Source organism: Dermacentor andersoni, chromosome 3, assembly GCF_023375885.2.
Source record: "Dermacentor andersoni chromosome 3, qqDerAnde1_hic_scaffold, whole genome shotgun sequence".
In the NCBI taxonomy this organism is placed as follows: domain Eukaryota; kingdom Metazoa; phylum Arthropoda; class Arachnida; order Ixodida; family Ixodidae; genus Dermacentor; species Dermacentor andersoni.
The window spans coordinates 129898818-129915333 of NC_092816.1; the positions used below are offsets into that span (position 1 = coordinate 129898818).

Consider the following 16516-nt stretch of genomic DNA (forward strand, 5'->3'; position numbering starts at 1 on the left):
ACTTGGGTTCTGCACCCAACATGTACACAGCATACATACAGATTTGTGTTCGAGAAACAACAAGCCACTTGAATCTGAAAAAACCTGTGTTTATTCTGCTTTACTGAAAAAAGCAGGGTGTGAGACCGGGCTAGTTGGTATTCCATGCTAAAGTGACCAGCGCAAGAGTGAACGCGGGACACTAAAAAAGTGACAAGAACAGGTGCGAACTTACAATTGGTGTTTATTACGAAAAGGCATGTATAAATACTCTTGTGCACTTGATCATAATCAGTTACAAGAGCACACTAAAGCCGCCCCAAGGCCTAAGGCGGCCTCCCGCATACAGACCCCAGGTATGCAAATTCTTTAATGTCAACGCTAGGGATAGTTTGCTAATGCAGTTGCCTTACGCGATATCTGCCCCCTCAATGATGGGCCTAGTGCTTTCTTGTGCGTTGCTTGCTATTATTTCTGTTTTTTCAGAGTGCATGACATTTGCATTGGGAGTTGTGGATTCAAAGGAAACCCTCTCTCCCTTTTGTACTTTTGTATTATGTTCCTGTAGTCTCATATTTAGGCACCTTCCCATTTGCCCCACGTAACGCTGCCCACAGAAAAGAGGTGTGCTATTCACTACTCCCCCCGAGCATTTCACGAAAGCTTTTCTGTGAGCAATGTTGCATGAAATTGATTGTCTGCTGACAGGGCTGGTTTTGGCACATAACTGAGATAACTTGTAGGGTGCGGGAAAAACGACCTATACTCCCGCCCTTTGGCCTATTTTCTTTAGTTTATGCAAGATAGCCTGAATGTATGGGATGACTGCTAGATTCCTGCGAACAGTATCACATAGGTGTAACTAAAGAAAATAAGCCAAAGGACTGCAGTCTTGGTCATTTCTTCCACGCCCCGCAAGCTGAGTTATGTGCCAAAACCAGCCCTGTCAGCAGACAATCAAAATCATGCAACATTGTGCACAGAAAGGGTTTCATCAAATGCTCAAGAGGAATAGTGTATAGCATACCTCTTTCCTGCGGGCAGCGTTACGTGGGCCAAATGGGAAGTTCCCTAAACTTGAGACTACAGGAACATAATCGGAAAGTACAAAAAGGGAAAGAAGGTTTCCTTGGAATCCATTGCTCCCAATGCAGATGTCATCGACTGTTTAAAAAACAGAAATAATAGCAAGCAGTGTGAAAGAAAACACTAGACTCATCATTGAGGCAGCGGCTATTGCAGAATGCAACTGCGTTAGCAAGCCATCCCTATATGTAGCACTGACTGTTAAAGAATTTGAATATCTGGGGTCTGTATGCGGGAAGCCGCCTTAGGCCTTGGTGCACTCGTTTATTTGTGATGACCATGCTGACTTGCACGATTGTACCAGATTATGATCAAGTGTGCAAGAGTACATATACATACCTTTTTGTAATGAACACCGGTTGGAAGTTTACGCCTGTCCTTGTCGCCTTTTTAGTGTCCCGTGTCCACTCTTGCGCAAGTCCTTTCCGCATAGACACTAGAAATTGGCTGACTAGAGGAAGGATTGGTTGAGACTTGGAATGACTGGCTGCTTGCAGAGGCCTTCGGCTTTGCCTGAAAAGAAAGAAGCACCAATCAATTAAGGCTGTTCAATTATTTACTATCATCATCACTATTGTTACTCAGATAAACAATGATTTCATATTCACAACTGTCCCTACAAGTGCTCTTGTCAAAAGAAATGGTTCAGACTCAGCCATGTTGATATATATTCATTCGTAGCCTTATAGCATAAAAAGCTTCAGATAGAAAGGACCCAAGTCAATTGATGGTTTGCTTGGAACAGCCAAAGATGTCACGTGCACATTATGACATTTGGAGATTACATCTCCCATATTTAGGTAGAGCTGCCATGGCCACATACTGCAGACCATAGCTTTCAACTTTCACTGCTCCATTGCTCCATTAAACAACCTTGCAGATTTTACTGTTTCCCAAAACAATGAAGCACTCTTCAAGCAAGCGCAAACCATGCATGTTGTTTACTTCCGACGCAGAACAAGCAAGCCAAAGATATTGTCCAGCTGACAGGCTGGTAGAATAGCAACAATAGCAACAATACAAAAAACCATGCTTGCACCACAACTGTGCCACGACAGCTGTCAGCCCCTTTCGGATATGGTTTGTTGTGTCACAGAAGAAGTACCAATGTGTAATATTCTTTTTACTCAAGCAGTGAAAATTGAAAGTTACGGTCGTGAATGCATCAACATACCCTTCCCAGCTTCATAAAAAGTTACAATATTGCACTGTGTTCACCGAAAAATTTGCCCTTTTTGTTAAGAAGCCTGCAATTATGCCTAGACCCCATACATGGCTCTGGCAGGCAGTACTGTTTATTCTGTCCGTTTCTTGACTTGCAATCCCATAACGAAACAAATAATGCAACATATTTTTCCAGATTGCATTGCTTCATGTGAATGCGCCTAATTCGGGAAATTTCTGAAATGAATCCAGCCTCTACTAAAAATTTTAAAGTAGAGTAATTCATTAACATGCCTAAACATGAGCACTTCCCGTAGATTTTGAGAGCCAATCAGGACAGAGCTATTTGCTCAAATTTCTACGACTCATGGCAACAGGATGGCCAAATTCTGCGCTGTTAGTAAATGCAAAGAAAAAAAACTTTGGTCAATTTGTGCAATGTTTCGTTCCAAAATTTTCCTTCTTTATACCGTAGTGGGGATACTCTGAGGTAATTGGTTGGAATTAATGCTATTGGCCTGCAGTCTGGTACAAAATATTTTTAAAGCCGCAGCGACAACACTATTTCCTTCGGGTCTATCCAAAATGCACATTCGGTAAAATCCAGGGAAAATGCTTCTAACTAAACAGGTCATTCTATATTGTTTTTTGCAGACACCTTTTTTTTTCTTGGAAAACTAAGGTTAATTTCATTCTCGCCAGGCTCGGAACATGCCCTACTGTCTGCAGTACACATGTTGCCACTTTAAAGGCCTGCAAGAAGGCACCAGTTATATTTTCTAGGGCAAGAAGGCAATGAAGTATGTTACTTAAGGCAATTAGTCACAGGAGTCCTGGATCAGTAGAAGAAAATTTAAAGACTATAAATTGTTTAGAAGACTTAAGTCACACATTACTGAGTCACCATCTATAGCTTACCATTAGTCTTAAAAGTACCATCATTGCATTGTGCTAAAACTAACAGAGACTGACACCTGGCATGATAAAAATGGAGCTTGAGAATGAAGGCTTGCTCAACAAGCAACGGAACGGCAAAAAATTATATTCATAATAAATTTTAAAAAAAGGCACTGTTGAGGACGGTAAAGAACTAGGCACCATGACGAAATTTGTAAATATGCAAGCATAGGATGGAGTCAGTTGGCGCAAGCCATATATATTTACAGATTACTAGGAAGGGCCTTCATGCCGCAGTGGACATAATGTATGTGAGAGCACTGCGCCCCTTCAATTATGCAGTCCCAGACTGTCCGCAAACCACCTGCGGCTTCTGGTCTGGCTAGCATTGACAGAAGGGCGAATCACAGTCATGTGATCCCGCTGCCTGAGACTGTCCGAGGTTTTGTTTGAAAGCACCGTGATTGGAAGCCGCTCTCCTGGCTGCTGTTGTCTGCTATTAGCTACTTAAACTAATAGGGTTTTACGTGCCAAATCCACTTTCTGATTATGAGGCAAGCCGTAGTGGAGGACTCCGGAAACTTCGACCACCTGGGGTTCGTTAACGTGCACCTAGATCTAAGTACATGGGTGTTTTCATATTTTGCCCCCATTGATATGCAGCCACCGTGGACGAGATTCAATCTCGTGACCTCGTGCTTTTAGCTACTTGTAGATAGCACCCTACCCAGCAAATTCAGTAGCGTCGTCATCAAAATGGTGCAGTCTCAGAGGCCATGTCGCCGACACAACCATAAAGCTTGCATAATGGAATCGCAGCCTGAGCACATTGAACATGTTAACAAAGCTCAGTTTACATCGCGCTCTCGCTCTTCGGGCCCCTTAACTGCTGTATTTAAGCCAGCTCATTCATTTCCTGTAAATTTAAGCGTCATTGCCACACAAAAATAAGCAAAAACACGGTTATGCCACATCACAGTTCACCCACAAAGCACAGGCCGATATCCTCAAAGCTCGTGAAACCGTCTACTGAAGGCCTGACGTGTGTCTAGGACAGAGCACGTCTACACTGTCTACTAATCCTGCACATCCAAAAGCAAAATTTCGAATTTGGTTAACAGAAGGGATCAGCACACATGTCAACAGCAATCGGTGAAGCTCTGATTATACAGGTTGTCCCACGTAACTTGAGCCAAACAATAAAGATATGCAAATGTGACGTAGCTCGACAGAACCAAGGTAATGTTGTTTGTTGTCACTTGGAGATACACAGATATTTTTTCATTCCACCAAAATAAATATTTCATCTTCGTTAATTAATCAACTTTTCAAATATTATAATTAGATTAGAAGTGTCCATGAGAAAATTGGAGAGCAACATGAAAAGCTCCCCATACAGCTTTCTGTTGTTCGAGACATGCTGCGTAGAAGTGTTTTTTCGAGAAAGAAGCTCGCGAATACACGCAAAGTGCTGCGAATGGACAGTCACGCATCGATTTAGTGTGTATTTGCAGGCTTCTTTCACGCTAGGAAAAACACTTTTATGTAGCATGTATTAACCATAATATTTGAGAAGTTCATTAATTACCGAATACTAATTATTTAATCTGGCAAAATGAAAAGAATATGAGCATCTCGAAGCGAGGGCAAACAACATTACCTTGGTTCTGTCCAGTTACGTGGCATTTGCATATATTCAATGTTTGGCTCAAGTTACGTGAAACACCCTGTATGCCACGCCAGCTACCAGCATGAAATATCTACATGCAATATGATACGTTTCCTCGTCCACCAGTTTCACTCATCTGAAAAGCGAAATCTACCTGTTTACTATGCATATAGCAATGAGCATTACAGATTTCACGAAACACATCAAGAAAAGCAAGCATTTGCGCCTGATCACTGTGCTTTGTCTTAAAAAACACAAGGACTAAGGTTGCAGCAATTAGACCACTCATGAAAACATCGCATTATGGCACACGAAGCATCGATTTAACGGAAGCAATAGCTGAGCGCATGATATTTGCTGTCTGGAACGCGCAAAGTACACATAAACACACAGCCTCTTTTAAAACATGGCATCAAGCCCACGTGCATCTTTTTAAGATAGCCGCCATCTGCTAGCTACTTGCATATGTCTGAACAAATATCTGCTGACAGCTCTGAGAGTCCGCAGAGTCTGTGACTTCTGGTAAAACGAATGCGATACTGGCTGCTCTCGGACTGGTGGATGGGGCTTCCAAAGCTGATTGAGAAAATCGAATGCGGGACAGCAGTGCTAAGCAGTCCAGGACTGTCAAGGACTGATAACCGAAGAGGCCCACTAATGCTTTGTGTTCCTATCCTATGTAATCTCTTCATACTGATCAGCTCAAGCTGCATGGCAAAGAAGTCTCTTGTTAGTGCGCTAAAGACAAGCCTCTTGCCCAAACATTGGCTATAGAGACGACCATCTTTCGACAACTGTTGATCTGTTCATAGAAGTGAGAATTCCGCGAAAAACTTTTCAATGAAGTAAGCAATATGATGATGAACTTGTTTCATAAAACTTCATAAGTACACCTGACCTTTGACTCACTTTTGCATGTAAGTAAATGTTATGAAATTGCCGCTGTGAACAGTTGTCCCCGACTGCTGTACACTTGTGATAAAAAATTAACCGTATTTGAAAGTTTGTATAATTAGCCAGGAGAGCCGCACTTGCTGGATGGCTCATCATTTAATTCGGAAAAAAATTCAGCAGTGAGCAGCAATTGTATCACTAATGACCTTGAACACCTTTTATAATTATTAATTTGTAAACACCTGTTGTCGAACAGCCCACTTACTGAAGTTTTGAACATATTGTACACAATTACAGCACATACTACACGAAATAAGATCTGTAATAGACCTTACCAAATACAATATTAGTGTGGCGGCAGGTCAAATGGCTCCTCAGCAATGCTTGCGTCCTTTCTGGGAGAACAAAAAACGACATTAGGCTTACACTGACAGCACCAAACCACATAATTTAAGTTTCAAACAAGTGCCCCACAACATAGGAAGTTCTAATAAGATATGGTCAACCTGCTTAACCATGTCACAGACATTGAATGACAGAATGTACTTTTATGGAGCCTCAACTCTATGAAATACATGCTAATACACAGAATCAAATTGGAAGCATGAAAATTCTCAGTAAATCTTTATTTCCCAGCAACCACAAGTTGCTCTTTGTGAAGTGCAACAAGTGAGTGTCTAACGTACACTAAGAAGGTGGAAAATGCGGGATCCTTTCTGGTGAATAACTAACCATATCTCTACCGGTACCCAGCAATACAAAGGTGAATTGTAAGTATTATATTGATTAAAGAAACAGTTCAGTGCTACCAAGCAAGTACAATAAATAAATTATTTCGAATTCATCTTCATGTCAGGCTAATCAAGTTAACTTTCTTTAGATCACATGAGAGAATGGTTCGAAAAAAATATTGGAATCTGTCAACAATGTTGAAGCAATTTTATGACAGCCTGCAGATAGCAGTTGTTGAAATAAGACCTGGGGCACGGGGAGAAAAGACAAAGAAGTGTGATAAAACAAAATGGGGCCTGTGCTGTGCAGCTACTAAATGCAGTTTTATTAAATTATGATGTGAAAAACAGCAGATGTAAGAGATGCAAGACCCTCAGGTGGTATTTTACAATGTTACGGGAAATTGTTTCAAGGAGCATGACTCCTTAACCCTTCGAGGGTCAATGATGTAAATATACCGCACCGCGAAGTACAAAAATGGTCGAAGCCGTATATTTACGGCGCTGTCTGTAGGTTTAAAAAGCGCAACAATTTCCTAACCTTTTCTGTCATGTGCTGCCACTATGTGGAAATACAGGAAATTTCTTTTGCACGCCTCGTTCTCTCAGTTTTCGTTGCATGGTTTGTTATAGCGCTAGTTTGCTCCTGCGCGTCTACGTACTACCGCTTGGGCATTGGCGTGCGCGTGGGCGGGTGGCGGTTTGGGTTTTGTTTTCTCGGGCGGTTTTCGGCTTCTTGTGCTTGCAAAACTGATGGCTATCTCGTTACTAATCGCTCAAAAGGCTACTGCTTGTTTCTCGCTCATTTAGTGCTCGCAGGGGTGCGCATAGAAGGATGCTGCCGTGCATGCGTTTCTGTTGCTCCTTTCTTTTTCTTTTTTTGAGACTCGTGAAAACTAATTGCATCTGGTTGGCGATAAGATGAAGATTAGTGGAAGTTTGTCACACGTTTTGCTTTTTTGATGGGCACACAACCCCATAGTTTTCTTGAGTGCGTGCACCTACACAGTTCGATTACGCTATGGATGTACTATCATAAGCAATATGAAAGGGAACACAGGAACACGTGGCCTTGAAACAGACTCGGAGCGATATGCGGATGGCGCTGTGAAAAACGAAGGGGGAAAGGAGAGCGCTCTTCCACTAACTGTTGGCACTCCCACCACGCTGGCATTTCTATAAAGGAGCAGCTTACGTCATGGATCGTCCAACAGCCGATAAGACGGTGGTCGTCGCCAGTGACTTACACCGATTTACATTCTTTTCTTTCATTCTCTTTTTTTCTTCGTGCAACCGCTTGATAGTACTCCGAGAAAAAGTTTGCCTTGTATTTCAAACCGATTCTTTATTTGAATCGACACACTCTGTTGTCAGTGGCACCTCGAACAGCGGCGACGCTCGAACCAATGACGACAGAGGAATAGAACATTGACAAACTGTCTCTCGTGCAACTTTGTTGCACGAAGTTCATTCAGAAAAATTCACGTCGCACACTGCAGTGGCCTACGCAGAGCAGTCAACTCTGAATTTGTAGCCTCAAGATGCCTCGAGTGCCTCTTAAAGAGCGGGAAGATATAATAGAAATGTCTAAAAGAGGTTATACGCAGCGCAATATTACTCTCGTGACAAGCCGCCCAATGAAAACGGTCAACCGGATTATCCAGGCTTACCGAGACGAAGGACGCATAAACGATGCGCCGCACCGCAGACGACCCCGGTCAACAACGAACGACCAAGACCTTTGCATCGTGGCTGCCGTCAGGGACAAACCATTTCAAAGTGCAAAGGACGTTCGAGGTGCTCTTGGCTTGAACAACTTGAGCGACAGCATGGTACGATGAAGGCTTAGAGAAGCAGGACTGCGAAGTCGCATCGCCGCACAGGAACCTCTGCTCACCGCAGCCAACAAAGCGGCTCACCTGAGGTTCGCTACTGAACACCGCAGCTGGAGCGAGAGTGGGTAGAAGTATGTAGTTTTCTCTGATGAGTCCACGTTCTCGAGCCGCTGAGACCAACGAAAGAGAGTGTGGTGGACCGCAAACACACGCTTTAGTCCGCAGAATATCCAGGAGGTGGCCGCCAGTGGACGCATGTCTGTGAACGTCTGGGGGGCGATTTCCCATGCAGGCCTAGGCCCACTGGTGAGAACTGATGGGAGGTTCACCAGTGCTGCGTATTGCACTCTGCTCGAGCACCAGATGATCCCCTATGTGTTGAACGGGCCGCACCCGGACGGGTGTTATTTTTTCCAGCAGGATTTGTCTCCCGTTCACACATCGGAGGACGTGGCGCGCCTTTTGGAAGAGCGAGGGGCAATGCAACTTCAGTGGTGCGCGAAGGGTGCTGACATGAACATTATGGAGCACGTTTGGGGCCGTATGAGAGTGAACCTTTCGAAGAGCTCACTAGAATTGGCGAACTCCGACCAACTATGGGAAGCAATAGAACATGAGTGGAGGCGCCTTCAGCGTGATACTGCATTCATCGAGGCTCTCTACACGTCTTTGCCTCAAAGAATGGAGGCCGTCGTTCAAGTCGACGGTGGCATGACGCATTATTAGGCCACCAACGAACAAAACAAAGGATGAGGATAAGCTGCGATAACGCTATTGCCTTATTTCATTTGCTTCAATATCTCTTTAATATTCGGCAAGCGCCAATAAACTTATTTTGAACTCACCCTTAAAGACCATTTTTTCCCGGTTTAGAAGGTTTACCATAAATCAATATCGAAGTCCGGAACAGTGCTATTTTTTCTAACGATTCGACGCAAAAGGTTACGAGTGACGCAATATCGAACAGTGTTATCACTGTCTGCTGGCGATGCGAAATTCCGCACTTTGCAGACGCATGGCGGGAGTGCGAACAGTTGTTAGAACAGCGTCCCCCTTTCCACTTTGTTTCCGACGGTGGCCGCTGCGTATTACCCATATAGCTGGGTCTGAGGGTGTTTTCTACGCGTTCCTGTGTTCCCTTTCATATTGCTCATAATAGTACATATTAGTGTAAGAGCAGGAACATTTGAGTCTTGCGAAGTATTCTCGTGTGCACATTTTCAAAGCCTTGAACTATAACAATGTATTAAAATTTTTTACTCTTATAGGTTTATTTCCTTTTTTATTATTGTTATTCATGAATAAAGAGTACATATATAGCAACACAAAATAATTTTTTCTCGCTTTACGGACACCCTAGAAAAATTACGGTAATTTTTTTTCAAAATAAGTCCCTAAGAATTGGAATCTGGAATAAAAAAAATCGACCCTGGGCGGTCGAACATGGCGAAAAAGATCGACCCTCAAGGGGTTAATTATATTCATGTAATCTTTAGAAACGGATGGCATAAAGGACATATTTGATGACAGTTTCATAGCGAGTCATGAACACAATGCATGCGGGATTAAAGAAGCATTTTTAAAAAATGCTCAAGAAACTTGCAAAAAGCAAGTTGAAAGCAAGTTTCTATAACCTCTCACAACACCGAGCTTCACCTACAAGTGTTGTAACATTTCCTGGCAATGTGCAGCACCGTTTTCACAGACATAGTTTGAATCACTGTGTCACAAGCTCTGGAAACAAAAGTGCATAAGTGCTAAACAAGCGTATATGATGCCCTACCCCTACTACAGAGACACATTAATCTACACGAACACATGTAGAGGGATTATGTCATCCATTTGGTAGCTTCTGATCATGTTCCAAAGCATGAATCTCATAACTGCAAATTCTATAAGAATCTGACACCGACTGATTACTTGGGGACAACACGAAAAGACGGGAGAAGGCCAAACAACACGAGCGCAGGCTAAGACTTGGTTAATTGCACACACGCACACACACACACACACACACACACAAATAAATATTAGGCCTATTTGTCTTGCCTAGTTGCAGCTGCAGGGCAGCAGGATGTTGTAAACAACCACACAGTTGAACTGCTGCATGTGCCTCTTGCTAAACTTTGCGTCAAGGCCTGGTCTGATTCACCTTTTTTAACCTAGATTGCTTGACGTGACAAATAAATGTTCTAGCTCTCCCAAAAGTCTTCTTGAGACTATGGCTGACCTTCTGAATGTGATCTAACAGTGGTCACACCACTGTAGGCCAATGTTAGACCTGGGTATAGAAGTTCTCCTCAACTTGTTGAGGATGCTATTTCGTGCTTCTGTGACAGAGCTTCACAGCCGAACAGTGCGTTGATGCGAAAGGCAGAATTCTCTCCTTAAAAGACGGGGCATAGATGCAGTGCACATGACACTCACCAAAGAAAACAATGAGGTCAAGAAATGGAAGATCACTGTCTAGTGGTAGTTTTCCAGTAGAACACGTTGTGGGGCTACTTGGTGCAGAGCTTTCAGAAGATGAAGCGCCAACAGAGACAACACAGTAAGAAAGAACAAAGACAGGACAAGGCGCTACTTGCAACTGTTTATTGAGTCAAAAGCAGCTTAATATATAGCCATGGGGAGAAGGGGAAGAAAAATACAGAAGCATTGCTTGTGTGAAGGCGCACGCGCGAGAACACAGAAGATGAAGGGAATCATAAGATTAGCCAAAAGCTAAAACTTATCTAAAAACATGCATTCATTTGTGTAAATATTCAGACACAGGCATGCTGACACAGGCATCCCCTCTATTCTTAATCTGGTTGGCCTCCAACAGTTCACGTGCCACAGTGTATTTGCATTTAAGCACGATCGTTGTATCATGAAGCCTTGCTTCACATACTTGCTTATTCTCATTCCTGCAGGCCTTGCAATGAAGTGGCAAGTTTGAGCCATAACTATTTTTCAGCGAAAGCTTGTGCTCCCACAGGTGTTCACTAATACATCGGCCAGTTTGTCCGATATACTCTTTCCCACACTTCCACGGTATACGACCGCTTCTTCACACTTCACAAAAGGATTTGTATGTTTAATAGAACACTCTACTTTTAGAGTCATGAGATCCAATCAGGCGTCACAAAGTAGCAAGCTTTCGGGGCGCAGCAGAAACCACAGGAATTTTATATTTTGCGGCGACGTGTTTAAGATTACGCGCCACTTCGTGAGAATATGGTATCGCCACTGGATACGGCTGAAATTCCTTGCGGGCACGAGGTCGGTATACCGACCCTGCAATTAATTGTTGCAGTATAAGACTATGCACTCCAAGACTGTTAAACGTGCGATTGCCACTATGTGCCTTGAATTTACCCTTAAAGAAATGTGCTGTCATAAAGCACACAACACCTTTGACGAACAGATTTTGAAGTTGAAGAAAGCTGGCTTTCCTTGTTTGGTTTTGAGCAAAGTTTCGGAGGCGTTGAAAAAGGTGCAAAAAGAAAGAAACTGAAGCAGTGAAGAAGGTCAAACATTGGAAAAGAAAGCTAAACCAGTGGTGATACCGTGTTCTCACAAAGCAGCGCATAATCTTAAACATGCCATCGTGAAATACAAAATTCCTGTGGTTTCTTCCGAGCCCCAAAAGCTTGCTACTTTGTGCCGTCTGATTGGATATGATGACTAAGAAAGTAGAGTGTTCTAGTAAACACACAAACCCTTTTGTGAAGTACGGAGAAGGCGTCGTATACTGCATACCGCTGAAGTGTGGGAAGGAGTAAACCGGACAAACTGGCCGATGTATTAATGAACGCCTGCAGGACCACAAGCTTTCACTCAAAAATGGTTATGGCTCAAACTTGCTGCTTCATTGCAAGGCATGTGAGAATGAGAATAAGCAATTACGTGAAGCAAGGCTTCCTGATACAACAATCATGTTTAAAAGCAAAGACACTGTGGCACGTGAACTTTTGGAGGCCAACCAGACTAAGAAAAGAGGGGACGCCTGTGTTGACACCATCTCCGACTATTTACAGAAATGAACGCATGTTTTTAGATAAGTTTTAGATTTTGGTTAATCTTATGATTCCCTTCATATACATCTTCCATATTTTTGCACATGCACATTCACATAATCAGTGCTTCTTTTTTTTTCTTCCCCCTCTCCCCATGGTTATATATTCAGTGCTTTTGACCTCAATAAACAGTTGCAAGTGGCACCTTGTCCAGTCTTTGTTCTTTCTGACTGTGCTGTCTCTGTTGGCACTTCATCTATTGAAATGTAGTTTTCCCCCTTTCATGAGCTCATCTAGCACTGTAGAGACGACAGAAAACAAATCACTCAACCCTTTTAGTAGCCTTACTTCACGTCATATAGGGTAGAAAGTTTCCAATGAAGCAGAATACCTTTACTACGCTGGTTCTTACAGCAGCTAGTGTTTTACGACTAGCTGACAGTGTTCTCAGCAGTGAAAAGTCGCAATTAAAGTGGTTGAGCAACTTTTGATGTCTCCTACAAAGTGCCACACATGTTCAAGTAAGCAAAACTACTACTGAAAGGCAAGCTCCACTATCTGGGCCTGAAGATTTTCTGTGGTGAGCATCGAGCTGGAGCTATTCCCTGCACTCAAAGGTGTTTTTTACCTTTTCTATTGGTGCACCTGAACACTGAAGCATGTTGTTGCTACAGGAACACCGGAGAGCGCATTTAACACTTGGTACCAGCCAGACGTGGAGGGGAGCTTTCATAACCACGTACAATGTTTGTTTTTAACAGTGCGTTCGCACTGCCTTTTAGCATGCATTGCCAAGAAGCATTTAATGGAGTTGAACATAGCTGACATCTCCGGTCAGACAACTTCGAGAAAGCCAAAGCCTATGACTGTTATGAAATCTGTACACAAAGGCAACCATCAATTCAAGCAAATTGCTCAGAGAGTTGAAACTACCTTTTTATTTTCAGTGCCAAGCAATCTGGGCATGTACAAAATGTTAACCGGACCAGGGCAACACGTGAAGTTTACATAAAGATGTACGTGCTGGAGTTCATAGGTACTACAGTTGGTGCTGTTTACAATATCCCACTGTCCTGCAGCCGCAATTATGTAGGACAAACCGGCCGACGACTCAAGGATTATCTTACAAAACATGCACAGACCCTTGACACAACATGGGGGAGCAACATAGCTATTGATGCTGCTTTGCGCAGTTGTACACCAAATTTTTAGCAGTGAAGTATCTTCATGACACATTTTCATAGCAGACATAACTTTCAGAATAGCTCCCATTGTGCTAGCGTGTCATCACTTAACCTGCTTGGCAAATTGAAGTATTCAGATCAACCTGCCGGACCGTTCTGAATTGGGCTGCATGGTGCATGTTTAGGAGGGAACCGAACAGGGCTACAGACAGGACAAAGGGAATATGTTGCTGTGTACAACGCTGTCACTTCGTACTGGCAGTAGCATTGTTCGTTCCCTTTTTAATATTCATATCTTTTGGTCGCCTGACCACGCAACGCAGCTGCGAGCTCAGGCTATAATTTTACATTGTCTTCCAATGTTGTACTTAATTACATCATCGCATACTCACCTGTTGTAGTTAGCTCAACACTAGCTCACAGTGAGCTTATTCGTGGCTAATCTTAGTTACCATGGAGCCCATGCATGACAGTGCTAACGATCAGTGTGCAGTGTTGTTGCATACTCATTAAGCCAACACTAGACAAACAGTTATTTTATTGGTGCGTGTTTTATCTGTTGCCTCAAATGTTGAACTCTGGCACTATAAGTGTTTTTTAAACACCACTCATATGTGCAACCAAGTCAAGTATGAAACAATATCCCTTTCAAGTCGACGTGCTCATACTGAACCAATTTGTTGCCACAGGAAAACAAAAACATCAATTATCCTTTGAATGCATCTGCAAAATTACTCTACTTTCATAGGCCTCGTCATTCCACCAACATTTGCAGTCACTGTCTATTAAGACTGCATATGCAAGACAGATATACAATAGAATGGCACAGCTTACCAGAACAAAGAGCACCACTAGACAGACTGCTGTGACACACTACAACTGAGCACGAACCGGCACACAGACATCCTTCACTGGTGCAATAGCTGCAATTGAAGCAAATAATATCAGGTATTTTCAGACCGGTCGTCCACAGTAAAGCAAAAACATTTTCATATACAAATACTCTTGCACATAAGCTTGTCACCGAATTACCGATTGCTGTGGTATTGTTTGGTGTCTTCAATTGTATCGTTCAACTCATTTAAAAAAAGACTTCATGAAGCACCTTCTATTCGGCAAAACAGCAGACATTTTGCTCTACATAACTCACATGTATTTTAGTATAATTATTGTATTGATGCCTTTATGCTGAAAATTAGTCTACGCAACTAGAGACAGTCAGTATTAGAACCAGCCTTTAACATCACTGTTGACACACCTTTTGATTTTTTTATACCAGTTTGGGACATTTGTAACTTTGGATGTCCATTACACACTTTTGGGCACCGCTATTCTGTGTCAAGGTTACGTTAAACATTACTTATCACATGCACTTGCTTTACAATTACGGCCGCAGATGGGGAAAATTTACGTGGCAATCCACTCCCAGATTACGTTAAATGCTGACGTATTGCGTCAGAACGTTGATAGTCAGCCTGGTAGCTGTCTGGAGTAAAAACAAAACAAAAACAAAAATTCGCGGAACATCTGATGCCGATTACCAGCTAGCAAAATAATCAATTTCTTCTCCAGCGACCCTTAATGGGTATCACGCGCACACTTTCAAGTGCGATCGCGCACGATTGCTCGGGCTCGATCCCAAAGTGTTCCAAGGCACCGTGTTACACCAGTGTTACCTAACACTGCAGATCGCACGAGGTTACGGCAGCAAGCACGCTACACCGTCCATTCATTGTGATGTAGGGGCATCGCATGCAACATGCTCTATGAGGTCTTCATACACAAGCAGACTTTCAATTCCAGAAGCAGTCTTTCAATTACGGGTATGAACACAGCGATTATGCACGCCAAGCACACTGCGTCCTAAGCTTAAGGAAAAATAGAATTTCGCTGTGATGCAATGCGTCGCCGAATACGGCTAACATAGTGTTACACCGCGCCGTCAGAGACTGCTAAGGGGAACAGTAACTTCACTTTATTTTGGAATGCCAAGAACACATCACAACACGTTGCAAAACTGGAATGCCAACGTCAGTAAACCAGCTGCCACATACAGCCGATAACGAACTGCTACAGACGACATCGTCGCTGATGTTGCCTACGCGTCTCAATGTACTCTATATGAAATCAGCACAACAAACGCTACACCATTTATCACAGACTCGCAATGCCGCGGCTTTATCAATCCTCATGGCCAAGCGGGAATGTCGTTACAGGGCATTGGCAGGGCATGCCCACACAACACAGTTGAGCCCGTCACCGGCTATCGCGGTGCATTTCGCACGCGCGACGTGCACCGAAAACAAAAAAGGACACTTAGATCACTTACTTGCGTAGCAGTCCATCGTCGATTCCTTCTTATTCTCTCAGTGAAATCCCAAATGCAACAGGTACACCACCACCGCACACCGCCATTTCCAGCCGCTGTCCACTCTGTACTGTTGAGGCGGAGAAATGCAACCCGTCGTGTAGAAGCGATGAAGGGTGGTAAGCAGCGCCACCGCTGAAACCTCTTCCGTTTGTGTGTGCGTACTTGCGATTCGCCTATGAATAATGTTCAAGCAGCGTTACCCATGGTGATATTATGTAACTGCTGGTAAACGTGGGCCGTGTATTTTCTTTATATTCGTTGCGTGTTGATTTTTCGCTCTTAACATGCTCAGTTGCCCTCCACATGAAATTACGGACGGTTCTCCGTATTTCGAAAACAGAGCTCACGTCCGTTTTTTTACGTAGAATTCCGCCGTTTTTCATGAAACTGAACGGTCTACGCAAATTTTACGGCAGGTTTGACCGTAAAACTACGGAAATTTTTTACGGTGTAATACTAATTGTAAATATTCATCTCATCTATGGGATCTAATGCGCGCGCTGTTGCTTTGTTCGGTGTGTAGTAGTTAAGAGAGCCAGTTTAAGGGTGGAGAAGAAGGGAGGGAAGGAAAGTCTCTGAAGCAAAATTACAGCGCCGTGGTTTTAAAGCGCATCCCGTGGTAGAGAAACGGAAGGCGATATAAGCGTGCGTGGCCATGATACGCACACGACAAACTGCCTTAAAATATTTAGACTTGAGGGAAAG

General features: G+C 43.2%; 1 long non-coding RNA gene across 1 annotated transcript; it reads right to left on the reverse strand.

Annotated features, from left to right (window-relative positions):
- Positions 1 to 257: 257 nt before the first annotated feature.
- On the reverse strand, positions 258 to 15890 carry LOC140216407 (uncharacterized). Its single transcript, XR_011893068.1, has 4 exons — positions 15770 to 15890; positions 14275 to 14363; positions 6025 to 6084; positions 258 to 1578 (listed from the first exon to the last, which is right to left on the reverse strand). It is a non-coding gene; the product is annotated as an uncharacterized lncRNA (long non-coding RNA).
- Between the last annotated feature and the right edge of the window lie 626 nt (positions 15891 to 16516).